General features: G+C 39.7%; 1 non-coding gene across 1 annotated transcript; it reads left to right on the top strand.

The window, feature by feature from the left end:
- Positions 1-13,374: 13,374 nt before the first annotated feature.
- LOC148297650 (small nucleolar RNA R71) lies at positions 13,375-13,481 on the top strand. Its single transcript, XR_015833280.1, has one exon. It is a non-coding gene; the product is annotated as a small nucleolar RNA R71 (small nucleolar RNA).
- Positions 13,482-21,809: the final 8,328 nt, after the last annotated feature.

Below are 21,809 nucleotides of genomic sequence, written 5' to 3'. Positions count from 1 at the left end.
TAATATGGCGGGATGAGTCATTTGGTGAGTTTTGATTGAAATCCAATCGCTAGAAGTGTGGAATACACCAACCACTCCAATTAGGAACGAACTGCAGTTGAACTTGAATTGTCCAATTTCTCACACCTCTTGATTTCGGATCGAGCCCAAAAGTTGGGCAACATGATAATCTGGTGTTGGGAGTCAGTTGGTGAGTTTTGAGTGAAATCCAATCGCTAGATGTATGGAATACACCAACCACTCCAATTAGAAACGAACTGCTGTTGAACTTGAATTGTCCAATTTCTCACACCTATTGATTTCGGATTGAGCCCAAATCTTGGGCAACATGATAATATAGTGCGAGGATTAATTCCGTGAGTTTTGAGTGAAATCCAATCGCTAGAAGTATGGAATACACCAACCACTGCAATTAGGAACGAACTGCCGTTGAACTTGAATTGTCCAATTTCTCACACCTATTGATTTCGGATCGAGCCCCAGACTTGGGCAACATCATAATATGGTGGGAGGAGTCGTTTGGTGAGTTTTGAGTGAAATCCAATCGCTAGAAGTGTGGCATACACCAACCACTCCAATTAGGAAGGAACTGTCGTTGAACTTGAATTGTGCAATTTGGAACACCTATTGATTTCGGATCGAGCCCCAAACTTGGGCAACATGATAATATGGTGGGAGGAGTCATTAGGTGAGTTTTGAGTGAAATCCAATCGCTAGAAGTATGGAATACACCATCCACTCCAATTTGGAACGAACTGCCGTTGAACTTGCATTAGCCATATTGAATTCAGATTTTTCACTTCCTTAGGCCTATAAATAGGGAGGTTCTCTAAGCTTGTAAACACACCCCAAGCTAAGGGTGGGCACGGTCCGGTTCGGCCCGGTTCTTCCCTAAACCCGAAATCGGAACCGGTACTGTTCATCCGGTCCGGTTCGGTCCGGTTTTTCAATTAAACACCTAAGAGAACCGCACCAACCCGAACCGGTTTATATCCGGTTCGGTTTTCGGTTTTACAATTTGGACCGGCCCTTGGGCCCAATTGATTTTTTTATTATAAATTTTTAGAGATTTAAGCCCAACTGAAGTTTTTAAACAAAATTTGGGCCTACAAATTCACAATTAGCCCAATTCCCACCCAATTATCCCAAACATTAAATTTAAAATTACATGCCAATAACAAAACAAATACACTTAATTGCAAACAAAATTACTAAAAAAATTATAGAAATAACATTTAAACTACTCCATTTTCCACTGAAAAAAAAAAGAAAAAAAAAGCTCCATCTTCCCCTTGTTCTTTCTCGGAGGCAAGGGCAACACAAAGAGGCATCTCCTTCAAACCTTCTCTATTAAGCTCTCCCAGCCCCTGGATTTCCTGTGCAAAGATATACTGCTTCTTCTGTTATCTGGTGCTGTGAAGCCATATGAGTTGACTGCAGGTGAGAAAGTATGTCCTCCATGTTATGTGTTCTCATGTTACCATTGCTAAGCCGCACAACTGCCGCCAAGCCACTCTCAGACACATCAAGCCTAGTCCAAAAAAAAAAATACAGAGAGAGAGAGAGAGAGAGAGAGAGAGAGAGAGAGAGAGAGAGAAAATTGGGGTTTTACTTCGAGCTTGAAATTTTTACAGTAGAAAAAACAACGAGAATGAAACGAAGGAATACTGAACGTTTGCGTTTGATAGAACCCTAAATCAATCATACCCACATCTTCGATCGTGAATCAAATAAAACAAGAAATGAGAGAACGAGGCAACACAATAAGCAATGAAGAATTAGAAAGAGAGTAACTAGCTCACCTGGTTTCGTGACGCCGCCGAGTCAGAGAGAATGAGAGAGAGAGAAAATTGGAATTAGAAAGAGGAAGAAGAAAGAGAAAGAAGAAGAAAGAGAGAGAGAGAGAGAGAGAGAGAGAGACAAAAAATAAAAGAGAGAAGCTGCGGTGGATTGAAAAGATAAAGGAGAGAGGAAGGAAATGAAAGGTGGTTTTAGGGTTAGGTGTTGGTTGATGGGCTTTTGTTGTTGGGCTTGGCTAAGGTTAGATGTTAGTAGTTGGGTTTGGGAAGTGAGAAAAATTATGGGCTTAGTGGTTGGGCCACCAAAAAATATATATTAAATACTGGACCGGTCCGGTCCGGTGCTATTTTGTGTAAAACCGGAACTGGAATCGGTTTGAATCGGTCCGATCCGGTCCGGTCCGGTTTTGTTGACTTTTTAGTCAACTCGGTTTTTCCGGTTTTTTTTCATCCGGTTTGGTTCGGTTTTCCGGTTTTCCGGTTTATATGCCCACCCCTACCCCAAGGGGGGGAGCTCTCAAACACTTCTCTAGAGAATTTGAGGGAGAGAAGGGAAGGGAGCTCTAGAGAAGTGTTTGAGAGCTCCCCCCCTTGGGGTGTGTTTACAAGCTTAGAGAACCTCCCTATTTATAGGCCTAAGGAAGTGAAAAATCTGAATTCAATATGGCTAATGCATACAACACTTGTTTTATAAAAGGAATGGATACAACACTTGTTTTATCAATAGGACTTTACTCATGAATGTAATGTAATGGTTAGAAAAGGAATGGATATTGAAATACAAAGTCTAAGGAACAAAGTAGAGCATGTCATATAAACAAGATCATTGACATTTGAAATGTAAGGCACATAAATTGAATAGCTCACAACTCCAAATTTTGCAATTGAATCACTTCACAATTTGATTTTGACATTTACACACTTTGTATAATATTTGGCCCAATTTTGCGGCTCTTTACCCTAGATCACCTTGATTTCTCCTTATATCACCCTAGGGTCGTGACTACATTGGCCACACTTCTTTTCTCTTTTTCTTTGAATTTTTTTTTTTTAATAGCTCATTTATTGCCTTGAATACATTACAATCTGAAATACAATCATACTCTACATGTCCCCTAGATGGTAGGATGTTTAATGGATGATAAGGTGATAGAAAGAAATGGCTAAGTGTTTGGGCACAAAAGGGTTTACAATGGAATATGTATTGTATGGGTTGATGGAGGAAAAAGAAAGAGGCTTAACAAAGATGGCCTAAATCATATCTTAGTTATAAACTTGACATTCCAGTGAATCACACAAGCAAAAATGCATACAATTGGGTAAGACATGCAAGAGTTGTATAATCATGGCTAAAGTGCATAGAAAGCTCAAGCATAATTATGTGAGACTTAGCTAGCAAAAGAATAAGATTCAGACCTAACACAATGCTTATCAAATTCCTAAGAGCCATATTAGAAGTTAGACTCAAGATTTATCATTGGTGTGGGAAGGAAAACTGAAAATGACTCAAAGAAAAGAAACATAAAAGAAAAACGTGAGGTTTCAAATTGCTGTTCTGCTCAATTTCAACATATAATCTGTTTTGACATGTAACTTTCAAACCACTTGGTCAAATTTAACGTTCTTTATGTCGTTGGATTCAGCATGAAAAAATAAAGAACACAACGCGGACCAAACTTTCAAAACAGTAGCAGAAAAAAAAATTGTAGCAATGAAGAAGCCTACGTTTTCAAACACAAACACACAAACTAAAAAAACTTTCCAGCACCCCCAAACTTAAATGAAGCATTGTCCTCAATGTTAAAGCAAAGTAAAGATGATTGAGAACATGTAAATGATAAGGGGAAAAGTTAAGAAGAAGGTTTAGAAAGAAAAAAAATGAATATATAAGCAACTCACGGATGACCAGTTAAGGGCCTCAGAAAACACAGCCAGGGGATCCGGGAAGGTTGGAGGGGTCACAATGGTCCCGCTTAAAACCCAAACTTCTTAGACACCGAAGGTGTCGCCTAAAGAACTCCTAGACACTGTATTGACGGAAGTGCTCACTGGAGTTACCATAAGTCAGCTTATATGAAAAATCTTTTTAAATTTTTAAATTTTTTATTTTTTTATTTTTTTTTAAATTTTTTTAAAAAAATAAACAGAAATTGAAAATAATAACAAGTAAAGAGAAAGGATTGAAATGCTCCCCCTTGAAGCGATTAGGTCGAGCGTGATGCATTTGGAGGTCGCGACTTCTCCCACTACTCCACACTTCCTATCTTTGAAGTTGCCATCTCTCTCCATTTTTATTGAGCTATTTACATTGCTAAAACAAACACATACAAAAACTTGAAACGGAATTAAAGGATTACGAAATATAAAAAAAAAACTAAAAATGAAAGGGAAAAATCAACACAAGTCCAATTCCATGCTTCAAAGCAACAAGCACCAATGGGTTGTGTAAGCTGGGACTTAAACCCAGTTCTCTTGCTTGTTGGGCAATTTTCCTTTTCTGTTGGACTACAAACACAACTTGTCCACTAACTTCATTAACTTTAAAACTTGAAATTGTCTAGTTAAGAAAAAATAATAAAGTAGGAAAGCCAAATAGAATCAAACAATGTTACCGATCCCCGGCAACGGCGCCAAAAACTTGTTGTGTAGATACAGCTGCACCAAAATAGATTAAGCTGCATCCTCAACTTGTGATACTCGCAAGTGCACGAACCGTTGGTAGTTTAGCGTATGTAAGTGCGAGGTCGATTCCACAGGGATTGGTGATTGAATGATCCAATTCAGTTTTCCTACACAAAACAGAAATGAAAAAGAAAGGAAATAAATAAAACAAGGAAGAAAGAAATAACTCAAGCAAATAAGTTCCCAAGTTCAATTTAGATTAATGGATTGATTCTAGCTAAAGTATGATTAAGCCATGGTGTGTGGTCATAACCTTGTGTTCCTAATTCCCTAATTTGATCATTTGTTGTCTAACCTAAAATTAAGCATTAGGAACCCATTAAGCATAGAAGAACAATTTAAACAACCAAGTATGTATCTAATCCTTGTTGTCGAATGTCCATACATACTCTTCCTATTCATAGTTCAATTCGAATTAAAGCATGGTGTATACTCTTAATTCAAACCAAGATAGCTAACATGCAAGCCTAAATGGTGATCAATCATTCAAACTAGCATACTAACTTATAAGCATAATGAATAAGAACAAAAACCATAATTGAAACTTGGAAACTAATTCAACTTGAAAACTTAAGAAAAGAATTTACATTACAAAGAAAAATAAATTACAACTAAGAAGCAAAAGGAAAGCTAGAATTGAGAACTAGAAAGCAAAATTAAGAGAATTTGAGGGAGAGAAGGGAAGGGAGCTCTAGAGAAGTGTTTGAGAGCTCCCCCCCTTGGGGTGTGTTTACAAGCTTAGAGAACCTCCCTATTTATAGGCCTAAGGAAGTGAAAAATCTGAATTCAATATGACTAATGCATACAACACTTGTTTTATAAAATCTGAAATGGTTGATGCACTTGTATTAGAAAATTTGAATTGGTTGATGCACTTCACCAATAAATCCCACCAGCAGCCCTAGCTCATCTTCATGTCACCATGACCAAGCTTCCAACCAGCTCAATAGCTCATGCCTAGCTCACCATGACCAAGCTTCCAACCAGAAACAATAGCTCATCCTGAGGTCAGCATGACCAGCAACTTCAAGGGCTTACGAATTGGGCTTCCCTTAAGCAAATTAAGACTTTAAGCACTAAACTTGAAGTTCAGAATGTCTTCTTTCCAGCCATATATCATTTGGGCCAATCCAAGGTCGGAGGCGGAAGTTAAGGCCAAAACAAACTGCTAACTCATTTTGCGCGCTGATAAAATCCATCCTGAGCATGGCTCTGTGTTTGCTAGGTAATAGACTCCATATTTATCCAATGGGGCTGAATTTTGGATATGTTATAGTACACACCCATTGGAACAACTTTCATGAAGAATTCTGCCTCCTCTGAGCTGTGTAGGTTGCTGAAACAAAGCTTGCAATATGACCTACGGAACTGGACTGGCAGGGGGCTGTAGCCAAAATGAGTTTGTCTTTTAAGCTCTTCATCCATTCATCCAAATTAGGCCTTAACATGCTTGAATTGCATGAATTATGCTCTCTTGCTCTGTTTGCCTACAAAACACACAAAGGGAGGTAAATAACATAGAAATCTAGGAAACTAAGCAAAAGAAGTAAGTAAATTTGGGCATGTATATGTATGAAATTATGAGCTTAACAACCATCCACTCCAATTTCGAACAAACTGTCGTTGAACTTGAATTGTCCAATTTCTCACACCTATTGAATTCGGATCGAGCCCCAAACTTGGGCAACATCATAATATGGTGGGAGGAGTCATTTGGTGAGTTGTGAGTGAAATCCAATCGCTAGAAGTATGGAATACACCAACCACTCCAATTAGGAACGAACTGCCGTTGAACTTGAATTGTCCAATTTCTCACACCTATTGATTTCAGATCGAGCCCAAAACTTGGGCAACATCATAATATGGTGGGAGTAGTCATTTGGTGAATTTTGAGTGAAATCCAATCGCTAGAAGTATGGAATACACCAACCACTCCAATTAGGAACGAACTGCCGTTGAACTTGAATTGTCCAATTTCTCACACCTATTGATTTCGGGTTGAGCCCAAAACTATGGCAACTTCATAATATGGTGGGAGGAGTCATTTGGTAAGTTTTGAGTGAAATCGAATCGCTAGAAGTATGGAATACAGCAACCACTCCAATTAGGAAGGAACTGCCTTTGAACTTGAATTGTCCAATTTTTAACACCTATTGATTTCGGATCGAGCCCAAAACTTGGGCAACATCATAATATGGTGGGAGGAGTCATTTGGTGAATTTTGAGTGAAATCCAATCTTTAGAAGTGTGGAATACACCAACGACTCCAATTAGGAACGAACTGCCGTTGAACTTGAATTGTCCAATTTGGAACACCTATTGATTTCGGATCGAGCCCAAAACTTGGGCAACATCATAATATGGTGGGAGGAGTCATTTGGTGAGTTTTGAGTGAAATCCAATCGCTAGAAGTATGGAATACACCAACCACTCCAATTAGGAACGAATTGTCGTTGAACTTGAATTGTCCAATTTCTCACACCAATTGATTTCGGATCGATCCGCAAACTTTGGCAACCACATAATATGGTGGGAGGAGTCATTTGGTGAGTTTTGGGTGAAATCCAGTCGCTAGAAGTGTGGAATACACCAACCACTCCAATTAGGAACGAACTGCCGTTGAACTTGAATTGTCCAATTTCTCACACCTATTGATTTCGGGTTGAGCCGAAAACTATGGCAACTTCAAAATATGGTGGGAGGAGTCATTTGGTGAGTTTTGAGTGAAATCGAATCGCTAGAAGTATGGAATACAGCAACCACTCCAATTAGGAAGGAACTGCCTTTGAACTTGAATTGTACAATTTCTCACACCTATTGATTTCGGATCGAGCCCAAAACCTGGGCAACATCATAATATGGTGGGAGGAGTCATTTGGTGAATTTTGAGTGAAATCGAATCGCTACAAGTATGGACTACACCAACCCCTCCAATTAGGAACGAACTGCCGTTGAACTTGAATTGTCCAATTTCTCAAACCTATTGATTTCGGATCGAGCCCAAAACCTGGGCAACATGATAATATGGTCGGAGGGGTCATTTGGTGAGTTTTGGGTGAAATCCAATCGCTAGAAGTATGGAATACACCAACCACTCCAATTAGGAACGAACTGCCGCTGAACTTGAATTGTCCAATTTCTCACAGCTATTGATTTCGAATCGAGCTCCAAACTTGGGCAACATCATAATATGGTGGGAGGAGTCATTTGGAGAGTTTTGAGTTAAATCCAATCGCTAGAAGTATGGAATACCACGCCAATTAGGAACGAACTGCCGTTGAACTTGAATTGACCAATTTCTCACACCTATTGATTTCGGATCGAGCCCAAAACTTGGGCAACATCATAATATGGTGGGAGGAGTGTTTTGGGGAATTTTGATTGAAATCCAATCGCTAGAAGTATGGAATACACCAACGACTCCAATTAGGAACGAACTGCCACTGAACTTGAATTGTCCAATTTGGAACACCTATTGATTTCGGATCGAGCCCAAAACTTGGCCAACATCAAAATATGGTGGGAGAAGTCATTTGGTGAGTTTTGGGTGAAATCCAATCGCTAGAAGTATGGAATACACCAACCACCCCAATTAGGAACGAACTGCCGTTGAACTTGAATTGTCCAATTTGGAACACCTATTGATTTCGGATCGAGCCCAAAACTTGGGAAAAATCATAATATGGTGGGAGGAGTCATTTGGTGAGTTTTGAGTGAAATCCATTCGCTAGAAGCATGATACACCAACCACTCCAATTAGGAACGAACTGTCGTTGAACTTGAATTGTCCAATTTCTCACACCTATTGAATTCGGATCGAGACCAAAACTTGGGCAACATCATAATATGGTGGGAGGAGTCATTTGGTGAGTTTTGAGTGAAATCCAATCGCTAGAAGTATGGAACACCACTCCAATTAGGAACGAACTGCCGTTGAACTTGAATTGTCCAATTTGGAACACCTATTGATTTCGGATCGAGCCCAAAACTTGGGCAACATCATAATATGGTGGGAGGAGTCATTTGGTAAATTTTGAGTGAAATCCAATCGCTAGAAGTATGGAATACACCAACGACTCCAATTAGGAACGAATTGCCGTTCAACTTGAATTGTCCAATTTGGAACACCTATTGATTTCGGATTGAGCCCAAAACTTGGGCAACATCAAAATATGGTGGGAGAAGTCATTTGGGGAGTTTTGAGTGAAATCCAATCGCTAGAAGTATGGAATACACCAACCACCCCAATTAGGAACGAACTGCCGTTGAACTTGAATTGTCCAATTTGGAACACCTATTGATTTCGGCTCGAACCCAAAACTTGGTCAACATCATAATATGGTGGGAGTAGTCATTTGGTGAGTTTTGAGTGAAATCCAATCGCTAGAAGTATGGAATACACCAACCACTCCAATTAGGAACGAACTGCCGTTGAACTTGAATTGTCCAATTTCGAACACCTATTGATTTCGGATCGAGCACAAAACTTGGGCAACATCATACTATGGTGGGAGGAGTCATTTGGTGAGTTTTGAGTGAAATCCAATCGCTAGAAGTATGGCATACACCAACCACTCCAATTAGGAACGAACTGCCGTTGAACTTGAATTGTCCAATTTGGAACACCTATTGATTTCGGATTTAGCCCAAAACTTGGGCAACATCATAATATGGTGGGAGGAGTCCTTTGGTGAGTTTTGAGTGAAATCCAATCGCTAGAAGTATGGAATACACCAACCACTCCAATTAGGAACGAACTGCCGTTGAACTTGAATTGTCCAATTTCTCACACCTATTGATTTCGGATCGAGCCCCAAACTTGGGCAACATCATAATATGGTGGGAGGAGTCATTTGGTGAGTTTTGAGTGAAATCCAATCGCTAGAAGTATGGCATACACCAACCACTCCAACTAGGAACGAACTGCCGTTGAACATGAATTGTCCAATTTCTCACACCTATTGATTTCGGATTGAGCCCTAAACTTGGGCAACATCATAATATGGTGGGAGGAGTCATTTGGTGAGTTTTGAGTGAAATCCAATCGCTAGAAGTATGGCATACACCAACCACCCCAATTAGGAAAGAACTGCCGTTGAACTTGAATTGTCCAATTTGGAACACCTATTGATTTCGGATCGAGCCCAAAACATGGGCAACATCATAATATGGTGGGAGGAGTCCTTTGGTGAGTTTTGAATGAAATCCAATCGCTAGAAGTATGGAATACACCAACCACTCCAATTAGTAACGAACTGCCGTTGAACTTGAATTGTCCAATTTGGAACACCTATTGATTTCGGATCGAGCCCAAAACTTGGGCAACATCATAATATGGTGGGAGGAGTCATTTGGTGAGTTTTGAGTGAAATCCAATCGCTAGAAGTATGGCATACACCAACCACTCCAATTAGGAACGAACTGCCGTTGAACTTGAATTGTCCAATTTGGAACACCTATTGATTTCGGATCGAGCCCAAAACTTGGGCAACATCATAATATGGTGGGAGGAGTCATTTGGTGAGTTTTGAGTGAAATCCAATCGCTAGAAGTATGGAATACACCAACCACTCCAATTAGGAACGAACTGCCGTTTTATTTGAATTGTCCAATTTCTCCCACCTATTGATTTCGGATCGAGCCCCAAACTTGGGCAACATCATAATATGGTGGGAGGAGTCATTTGGTGAGTTTTGAGTGAAATCCAATCGCTAGAAGTATGGCATACACCAACGACTCCAACTAGGAACGAACTGCCGTTGAACTTGAATTGTCCAATTTCTCACACCTATTGATTTCGGTTCGAGCCCTAAACTTGGGCAACATCGTAATATGGTGGGAGGAGTCATTTGGTAAGTTTTGAGTGAAATCCAATTGCTAGAAGTATGGAATACACCAACCACTCCAATTAGGAACGAACTGTCGTTGAACTTGAATTGTCCAATTTGGAACACCTATTGATTTCGGATCGAGCCCAAAACTTGGGCAACATCATAATATGGTGGGAGGAGTCCTTTGGTGAGTTTTGAGTGAAATCCAATCGCTAGAAGTATAGAATACACCAACCACTCCAATTAGGAACGAACTGCCGTTGAACTTGAATTGTCCAATTTTGAACACCTATTGATTTCGGATCGAGCCCAAAACTTGGGCAACATCATAATATGATGGGAGGAGTCATTTGGTGAGTTTTGATTGAAATGCAATCGCTAGAAGTATGGCATACACCAACCACTCCAATTAGGAACGAACTGCCATTGAACTTGAATTGTCCAATTTGGAACACCTATTGATTTCGGATCTGCCCAAAACTTGGGCAACATCATAATATGGTGGGAGGAGTCCTTTGGTGAGTTTTGAGTGAAATCCAATCGCTAGAAGTATGGAATACACCAACCACTCCAATTAGGAACGAACTGCCGTTGAACTTGAATTGTCCAATTTGGAACACCTATTGGTTTCGGATCGAGCCCAAAACTTGGGCAACATCATAATATGGTGGGAGGAGTCATTTGGTGAGTTTTGAGTGAAATCCAATCGCTAGAAGTATGGAATACACCAACCACTCCAATTAGGAACATCATAATCTATTGTTAATGAAGCTTGAGTCAATTTCTATGCATTCATAACTTGGATAGGAAGACTAGTGGTAGATTCCAAGGCTCTAACACTTCTCAATCATTGTTTCACAACTTGTTCATTGCTGCCATTGTTTACTTCCAGCACTTCCATTTCGTTCTCTTGTTTTCATTTAAACAACAAAAACCCCCCATTCGAGTGCGTGTGTGGTGTTAGGATTCTGTCCTAGACCTTGCCAATTGTTAGTTAGTTTGTTTCTTTGTTTTCAGTTTTTCCATCATTCTAAGTAGTTTAACTTGCAACCAAGTTACCATTCTCCGTGGGATCGACCTCGTATTTCATAAGCTATACTATAAATGGTTCGTGCACTTGCGAGAATTGAAGTTTCTATTTTTAATAACTCATTTTAGTTGTTAGGAATAGGCTCAACACCAACTCCGGTGCCTGCACAATAGAAGGTAAAACCTTATTAGTAGGTGCGGGTAAAGATTCAAATTGGTTTGCATACCTCTTTCCCACTTCTATGTAGCTATCCATGCTGCAAACAAGCTCAAGAAGTAAAGGAGAGATCACAGCCTCTAATCTGTCCACTTCTTCTTTCCTTATGCTTTGTGTGATGCATGCTTCAATAGGCTCCAAATAACTCATTGGCAGTGCTTCTTTCACCATATTATCAATTGCATCAAGCTGGAAAACTTCATGCTCATCACTTGGAAACTTGGAGGCTTCAAACACTTTGAATGCTATTGTCTCATCAAACACGTTCATAGTCAATGTACCCTTCTTCACATCAATAATTGCACCGGCAGTTGCCATGAATGGACGACCAAGAATGAGTGGTAACTGATTGTCATGAATTGGTGCTTCTTCCATTTCCAACACCAAGAAATCAGCTGGCAAAATCAGCTCTTCTACTTTCACCAAAACATCTTCTAGAATGCCCCTAGGGTACCTGATAGTTCTATCTGCCAATTGAATGCTCACAGATGTGGCTTGCAACTCACCAAGGTTAAGTTTCTCATAAACATGATATGGCATAAGGTTAATGGATGCACCAAGATCAAGCAAAGCTTTTTGAAACTTAAAATCACCAACTATACAAGGTATAGAAAATGAACCTGGATCCTTTAGCTTTGGAGGTAGCTTTCTTTGTAAGACTGCACTAACCTCTTCACTTAATGCAACCTGTTCATGCTCTTTGAATCTCCTCTTGTTAGTGCATAGATCCTTCAAAAATTTTGCATATTTTGGAATCTGAGCAATGGCATTGAGCAATGGGATGTTGATTTGCACTTTCTTGAATATTTCCATTATCTCATCCAAGCCTTGATCTTTCTTTGACTTTGATAACCTGCTGGGAAAGGGTGCAATAGGCCTAAAAGCATTAGATGAAATTGGAACTTGATTAGCATTAGATGATACCTTAGGGCCTGTGCTCTTTCCAAGAGAATTGAGGGGCTGTTTGGTGGAACCTGTGGGCTGCCCTTGTGGTGGCTGAATGATCTCCACGTTTTCTCCATCTTCTTGCTCTTCATTGGCATCTCCAACCTTATTATCAACTTGTTTACCACTTCTCAAGATGTGCACTGCTTTAACTTGCTCATGATGCCTTGGATTCACCTCCGTTTGGCTTGGAAAAGTTCCGGATGCTCTATTGCTCATGGAGGATGCAATCTGCCCAACTTGCACTTCTAGTTTGTTCACTGCATTTTGAAGATTCTGATTGGTTTGCATCTGTTGCCCCATGAACTTCTTGAACATGTCTTGCAATTCTCCCATTTGATCACCCCTTTGCTCTTGTACTTGTTGGGGAGCTTGCTGGAATTGCCTTTGTTGTATTTGAAATCCTGGGGGAGGTCCTTGAGATTGTTGCACATTTGAATTATTGCTCCACCTGAAATTAGGATGATTTCTCCACCCCGGATTGTATGTGTTTGAGTAAGGATCATTCTGAGGATTCCTTCCTTGAAGGGCATTTGCTTGCTCTAGCATGTGCTTTGCAAAAGATTGGTCTTGAACTTCCTCTTTGCTTCCTAGAGGGCCAGTCACTGCCTGTTGAAGCAAAGAACACATAACATCAAGTTTTGCATTAATCTCATTATTAGTACTTACCTCAGAGACCACAGCTTTCATAGGAGCTCCTCTTCCTTTATTGTAGCTCCATTGTTGAGAGTTGGTACTCAAAGATTCAAAGAGAGTAAAAGCCTCATCTGCTGTTTTGTTCATCAGTCCTTCTCCACTTGTTGCATCTACCATCATCCTTTCGGAATCAAGCAAACCTTCATAGAAAGATTGCATTTGCATCCAACTCTCTATATTGTGGTGTGGGCAAGAACTCATCATCTCCTTGTACCTCTCCCAGCATTCATGAAAAGCTTCTCCTTCTCTTTGTGTGAAACCAAGAATTTCCTTTCTAATCTTGTTAGTCTTTTGAGCTGGAAAGAATTTCTGCAAAAACTTATTAGAAAGCTCATCCCAAGTACGAATTGAAGCATTAGGCAAAGAGTATAACCATGACTTAGCCTTATCTTTTAAACTGAATGGGAATAGCCTCATCTTAATCTGCTCATCATCAAGTCCTTGAATTTTGATTGTAGCACATATTTCAAAGAATTGCTTAACATGCATGTAAGGATCCTCAGTGGTATTACCATAATAAGTTGGAAGAAGATGAATCATACCACTTCTAAGCTCAAACCTGTCAATTGTGAGTTGAGGATAGACGATGCACGAAGGTTGATCAGTGACTTTGGGGATGGAAAATTCACGCAGGGGTTTCCTAGGTTGGACAACAAGCGCACCACCTCCTTCATCATTATTGTTGTTGTTTGGAATCTCTGCCATCTTGCTTGAACCTTCAGATTCGTAGCTCTCAGATTCAGCACTTAAAGAACTATAATTCCTCCTCAAACCAACACGTACAGCAAAAGTTCCTGGTGAAATTGGCTCAGAATCAGATTCGGGCATATATGCACACACAAGAAACCAATTAGTGCCTTCAAATGGAGATAACAACTAAAAAGAAAAACAGAATACAGAAATAAAAACCAACGAAAACAAAAACAAAAACACTCAAAGTAATCTAACTATAGCACCATCGTTACCGGTTCCCCGGCAACGGCGCCAAAAACTTGTTGAGCCTATTCCTAACAACTAAAATGAGTTATTAAAAATAGAAACTTCAATTCTCGCAAGTGCACGAACCATTTATAGTATAGCTTATGAAATACGAGGTCGATCCCACGGAGAATGGTAACTTGGTTGCAAGTTAAACTACTTAGAATGATGGAAAAACTGAAAACAAAGAAACAAACTAACTAACAATTGGCAAGGTCTAGGACAGAATCCTAGCACCACACACGCACTCGAATGGGGGGTTTTTGTTGTTTAAATGAAAACAAGAGAATGAAATGGAAGTGCTGGAAGTAAACAATGGCAGCAATGAACAAGTTGTGAAACAATGATTGAGAAGTGTTAGAGCCTTGGAATCTACCACTAGTCTTCCTATCCAAGTTATGAATGCATAGAAATTGACTCAAGCTTCATTAACAATAGATTATCGCATACGGCTTGGTGCAGGATGCATGATTCTCCTAAGGCATGTAATTGTGCATGGTATCTACACAACACGTGATCTCTAATATGCAACCTAAGCATGGTATCTACTTAGAATAAAGCATATAAGAGTCATTAAGTTCCTTGAGAATATGATAATCACACAAGTCCTAGAACATGGTATCTGTCCTAGTCAACCTATGGTTATTAACCCCTTGAATGATTCTTAGGCCATTCATGTGTTGCTTGTGAAAGGAGAGTAGAATTGGTGAATCTAAACCCCTTCCCAACCTGTGCTAGATGCATAAAATCCTAGTTAGCTACTCCAAGAAAACATACATCAAGCACATAATAAGCTGGAGATTAACAACTTGATAATGAAAGCAAGGAAATCAATTAACTATGAAATCATCCATAACATTGAATATTCATGACTAGGGCTTCATCCTAAGCCCTAACAAAATGGATTAGTTAAACATAATTATGAATACAGAAGATAAGAAATACATAGGTAGAATAAAGAGAATAGAAGAACTAGCTGGTGGCAGCAAGGTAGTTTCCAGGACAGCTCCCAGCTCTCCCTCCTTTGCAGCTAGCTCTCTCTCTCTCTTTGTGGTGAATCTGAATGTGTGTATGGAAGTAATGGATGAAGTGAATTGTGTCTGGGATGTGGAATGGAAGTGGTATTTATAGGGAGAAGGAAAGGGGAATTCTGAATTGAATATGACTAATGCATACAACACTTGTATTTAGATAATTAGAATTGGTTGCTGCACTAATAAATCCCACCAGCAGCCATAGGTCATCTTCATGTCAGCATGATGTGTATTTTGATGGGCTCACGGATTGGGTTTGGCTGAATCCAAATATGACTTTAAGATATCCATTTTGAAGTTCAGAATGTCTCTGATCCAACCACACAAGTATTGGCCCAATCCAAGCTCGGATGAAGAAGATAAGTCCGAAATGAACTTCTAACTCAATATCCAGTTTTTGCACGTTTTGCACCATTTTGCTTCAAAAGCAATCTCTTGCTGCCTTCAACCTATAGAACACACAAACATAGGTAAGTGACTTGAAATAAAGAGAAACTAAACAAAATTACTAAGTAACGAAGGCATGCAAATGTGTGAAATTATGAACTTATCAGATCGAGCCCAAAACTTGGGCAACATCATAATATGGTGGGAGGAGTCATTTGGTGAGTTTTGAGTGAAATCCACATATGTTCAATTGGGCTGAATTTTGGATATGTTATACTAGACACCCAATTGAACAACTTCTATGAAGAATGTCTCCTCATCCGAGTTGTGCAGATTGCTGAAATGAGACCTGCAAGGTGACTTACGAAACTGGACTGACAAGAAGTGTGGCCCAACTTTGGTTTTGTCTTTAAGCTCTTGCTCTTTGCCAATCAGCCCTTAACATGCATGGATTGCATCAAATGTGATCTCTTGCTATCTTAACCTACAAAACACACAAATAGAGGTAAGCGACTCAAAATAAAGAGAAATTAAGCAAAATCACTAAGTAAAGAAGGCAAGCAAGTGTATGAAATTATGGACTTATCAAAACAGAAAATGGATTAAAAGCACAAGTTTAACTCAATAACATAACCAAATCATAAGCTAGAAGGGTACAAAATGATATACAATTATGAACCGATCAACCAACCACTCCAATTAGGAACGAACTGCCGTTGAACTTGAATTGTCCAATTTGGAACACCTATTGATTTCGGATCGAGCCCAAAACTTGGGCAACATCATAATATGGTGGGGGGGAGTCATTTGGTGAGTTTTCAGTGAAATCCAATCGCTAGAGGTATGGAATACACGAACCACTCCAATTAGGAACGAACTGCCGTTGAACTTGAATTGTCCAATTTCTCAAACCTATTGATTTCGGATCGAGACCCAACTTGGGCAACATCATAATATGGTGGAAGGAGTCATTTGGTGAGTTTTGAGTGAAATTCAATCGCTAGAAGTATGGAATACACCAACCACTCCAATTAGGAACGAACTGCCGTTGAACTTGAATTATCCAATTTGGAACACCTATTGATTTCGGATCGAGCCCAAAACTTGGGCAACATCATAATAAGGTGGGAGGAGTCATTTGGTGAGTTTTGAGTGAAATCCAATCGCCAGAAGTATGGAATACACCAACGACTCCAATTAGGAACGAACTGTCGTTGAACTTGAATTGTCTAATTTGGAACATCTATTGATTTCGGATCGAGCCCAAAACTTGGGCAACATCATAATATGGTGGGAGGAGTCATTTGGTGAGTTTTGAGAGAAATCCAATCGCTAGAAGTATGGAATACACCAACCACTCCAATTAGGAACGAACTGCCGTTGAACTTGAATTGTCCAATTTCTCAAACCCATTGATTTCTGATCAAGCCCCAAACTTGGGCAACATCATAATATGGTGGGAGGAGTCATTTGGTGAGTTTTGAGTGAAATCCAATCGCTAGAAGTATGGAATACACCAAGCACTCCAATTAGGAACGAGCTGCCGTTGAACTTGAATTGTCCAATTTGGAACACCTATTGATTTCGGATCGATTCCAAAACTTGGGCAACATCATAATATGGTGGGAGGAGTCATTTGGTGAGTTTTGAGTGAAATCCAATCGCTAGATGTATGGAATACACCAACCACTCCAATTAGGAACGAACTGTCGTTGAACTTGAATTGTCCAATTTCTCACACCTATTGATTATGGAACGAGCCCAAAACTTGGGCAACATCATAATATGGTGGGAGGAGTCATTTGGTGAGTTTTGAGTGAAATCCAATCGCTAGAAGTATGGAATACACCAACCACTTCAATTAGGAACGAATTGCCGTTGAACTTGAATCGTCCAATTTGGAACACCTATTGATTTCGGACCGAGCCCCAAACTTGAGCAACATCATAATATGGTGGGAGGAGTCATTTGGTGAGTTTTGAGTGAAATCCAATCTCTAGAAGTATGGAATACACCAAGCACTCCAATTAGGAACGAACTGCCGTTGAACTTGAATTGTCCAATTTAGAACACCTATTGATTTCGGATCGAGCCCAAAACTTGGGCAACATCATAATATGGTGGGAGGAGCCGTTTGGTGAGTTTTGAGTGAAATCCAATCGCTAGAAGTATGGAATACACCAACCACTCCAGTTAGGAAGGAACTGCCGTTGAACTTGAATTGTCCAATTTGGAACACCTTGTTAAGCTCATAATTTCATACATATACATGCCCAATTTACTTACTTCTTTTGCTTAGTTTCCTATAATTCTGAGTTATTTGCCTCTATTTGTGTGTTTTGTAGGCCAATAGAGCAAGAGAGCTTAATTCATGCAATTCAAGCATGTTAAGGCCTAATTTGGATGAATGGAAGAAGAGCTTAAAGACAAACTCATTTTTCCTACAGTCCAGTTTCGTGGGTCACATTGCAAGATCTTTTTCAGCAACCTACACAGCTCGGATGAGGCCGCATTCTTCATGAAAGTTGTTCCAATGGGTGTGTACTATAACATATCCAAAATTCAGCCCCATTGGATAACGCCGGAGTCCGTAACCTAGCAAACACTGAACCATGCTCAGGATGGATTTTTATCAGCGAGCAAAACGAGTTAGCAATTTGTTTCGGCCTTAACTTCCTCCTCCGAGCTTGGATTGGGCCAATACCTGTGTGGTTGGATCATACACATTCTGAAATTCACAATGGACATCTTAAAGTCTTCATTTGATTCAGCCTAGCCCAATTCGTAAGCCCAAGAAGTTGCTGGTCATGCTGACATGAGGATGAGCTGGTTGGAAGCTTGGTCATGGTGAGCTAGGCATGAGCTATTGTAGATGGTTGGAAGCTTGGTCATGGTGACATGAAGATGAGCTAGGGCTGCTGGTGGGATTTATTGGTGAAGTGCATCAACCAATTCAGATTTTATAATGCAAGTGTTGTATGCATTAGTGAAGTGCATCAACCAATTCATCTTTTATAATGCAAGTGTTGTATGCATTACCCATATTGAATTCAGATTTGTCACTCCCCTCTCCCTATAAATACCACATCCATTCCACATTCAAGACACAACAAATCCTGAGATTCACAACCCCCACAATTCACTCCAACCATCCTCAAACACTCTCACAATCCCAAACACTCCAACAATCACCAAAACAACTCCAGCAAACTTCTCTTCCATTTCCCTACGAATTTCATCTTCGTTAGCCATCATCACTCACTCAAACTCATCCCAAATCACCTCCATATCCTTCATACATCTTTCTAGAAGTGGGGAAGCTCTTGGAGAAGCATTAGAAGAGGAGAAGCACTTGGAGAAGCCTTGGACACCACAAGAACTTCAGAAAAAGGGTTTTTCTACTCTTATTGCATTCATTATGTTTTCTCATTTCTGTTCAAGTCTCTTTTCCATTATGAGTAGCTAAATCCATAACTAGGGCTTCGATGTAACCTAACATGAATATTCTGGGTTTATAAGTTTGGAGTTTCAAGTTTGATTCATGATTCATGTTCTTATTCATTATGCTTATAAGTTAACATGCTTGTTTGAATGATTGATCACCATTAGAACTTGTTTGTTAACTATCTTGGTTTGAATTAAGAGTATACACCATACTTTAATTCGAATTGAACTATGAATAGGAAGAGTATGTATGGACATTCGACAACAGGGATTAGATACATACTTGGTTGTTTAAAATGTTCTTCTATGCTTAATGGGTTCCTAATGCTTAATTTTAGGTTAGACAACAAATGATCAAATTAGGGAATTAGGAACACAAGGTTATGACCACACACCATGGCTTAATCATACTTTAGCTAGAATCAATCTTTGAATCTGAATTAGACTTGTTACTTGAATCTTTATAACCCAGAATTGAATTGTTATGGTGATTCGAATGCCCTAGTCTCAAAATCTGTTTTCCAACTCTTAAAACCACTCTTTGTTACATTTGTTTACTTGTTTTTGTTTGCAATTTCATTTTGCTTCTTTTGTTCAACAATCACAACCACTCTTGTTTTAAATTCTGTTTTAGACATAACCTCCTACTTTCTTGAATTTGGTAATCTAAGTACATAACTAGTTTTAACTTCTCAGTCTTCGTGGGTACGACCTCGTACTTGTCTTGCTATACTACTAATTGCCCCGTACAATTGCGAGTTAACATAATATTAACAACACACCTATTGACTTCGGATCGAGCCCAAAACTTGGGCAACATCATAATATGGTGGGAGGAGTCATTTGGTTAGTTTTGAGTGAAATCCAATCGCTAGAAGTATGGAATACACCAACCACTCCAGTTAGGAAGGAACTGGCGTGGAACTTGAATTGTCCATTTTGGAACACCTATTGATTTCGGATCGAGCCCAAAACTTGGGCAACATCATAATATGGTGGGAGGAGTCATTTGGTGAGTTTTGAGTGAAATCCAATCGCTAGAAGTATGGAATACACCAACCACTCCAATTTGGAACGAACTGTCGTTGAACTTGAATTGTCCAATTTCTAACACCTATTGATTTCGGATCGAGCCCAAAACTTGGGCAACATCATAATATGGTGGGAGGAGTCATTTGGTGAGTTTTGAGTGAAATCCAATCGCTAGAAGTATGGAATACACCAACCACTCCAATTAGGAACGAACTGTCGTTGAACTTGAATTGTCAAATTTGGAACACATATTGATTTCGAATCGAGCCCAAAACTTGGGCAACATCATAATATGGTGGGAGGAGTCATTTGGTTAGTTTTGAGTGAAATCCAATCGCTACAAGTATGGAATACACCAACCACTCCAATTAGGAACGAACTGCCGTTGAACTTGAATTGTCCAATTTCTCACACCTATTGATTTCGGATCGAGCCCAAAACCTGGGCAACATCATAATATGGTGGGAGGAGTCATTTGGTTAGTTTTGAGTGAAATCCAATCGCTAGAAGTATGCAATACACCAACCACTCCAATTAGGAACGAACTGCCGTTGAACTTGAATTGTCCAATATCTCACACCTATTGATTTCGGATCGAGCCCCAAACTTGGGCAACATCATAATATGGTGGGAGGAGTCATTTGGTTAGTTTTGAGTGAAATCCGATAGCAAGAAGTATGAAATACACCAACCACTCCAATTAGGAACGAGCTGCCATTGAACTTGAATTGTCCAATTTGGAACATCTATTGATATCGGATCGAGCCCAAAACTTGGGCAACATCATAATATGGTGGGAGGAGTCATTTGGTGAGTTTTGAGAGAAATCCAATCGCTAGAAGTATGGAATACACCAACCACTCCAATTAGGAACGAACTGCCGTTGAACTTGAATTGTCCAATTTCTCAAACCCATTGATTTCTGATCAAGCCCCAAACTTGGGCAACATCATAATATGGTGGGAGGAGTCATTTGGTGAGTTTTGAGTGAAATCCAATCGCTAGAAGTATGGAATACACCAACCACTCCAATTAGGAACGAGCTGCCGTTGAACTTGAATTGTCCAATTTCTCACACCTATTGATTACGGAACGAGGCCAAAACTTGGGCAACATCATAATATGGTGGGAGGAGTCATTTGGTGAGTTTTGAGTGAAATCCAATCGCTAGAAGTATGGAATACACCAACCACTCCTATTAGGAACGAACTGACGTTGAACTTGAGTTGTCCAATTTAGAACACCTATTGATTTCGGATCGAGCCCAAAACTTGGGCAACATCATAATATGGTGGGAGGAGTCATTTGGTGAGTTTTGAGTGAAATCCAATCGCTAGAAGTATGGAATACACCAACCACTCCAGTTAGGAAGGAACTGCCGTTGAACTTGAATTGTCCAATTTGGAACACCTATTGATTTCGGATCGAGCCCAAAACTTGGGCAACATCATAATATGGTGGGAGGAGTCATTTGGTTAGTTTTGAGTGAAATCCAATCGCTAGAAGTGTGGAATACACCAACCACTCCAATTAGGAACGAACTGTCGTTGAACTTGAATTGTCCAATTTCTCACACCTATTGATTACGGATGGAGCCCAAAACTTGGGCAACATCATAATATGGTGGGATGAGTCATTTGGTGAGTTTTGAGTGAAATCCAATCGCTAGAAGTATGGAATACACCAACCACTTCAATTAGGAACGAATTGCCGATGAACTTGAATCGTCCAATTT

Source organism: Prunus avium, chromosome 1 (assembly GCF_965620075.1).
Source record: "Prunus avium chromosome 1, drPruAviu1.hap1.1, whole genome shotgun sequence".
In the NCBI taxonomy this organism is placed as follows: Eukaryota; Viridiplantae; Streptophyta; class Magnoliopsida; order Rosales; family Rosaceae; genus Prunus; species Prunus avium.
Note: the sequence above shows the minus strand (reverse complement) of the source record. Positions and strands in the feature narration are given on the sequence as shown.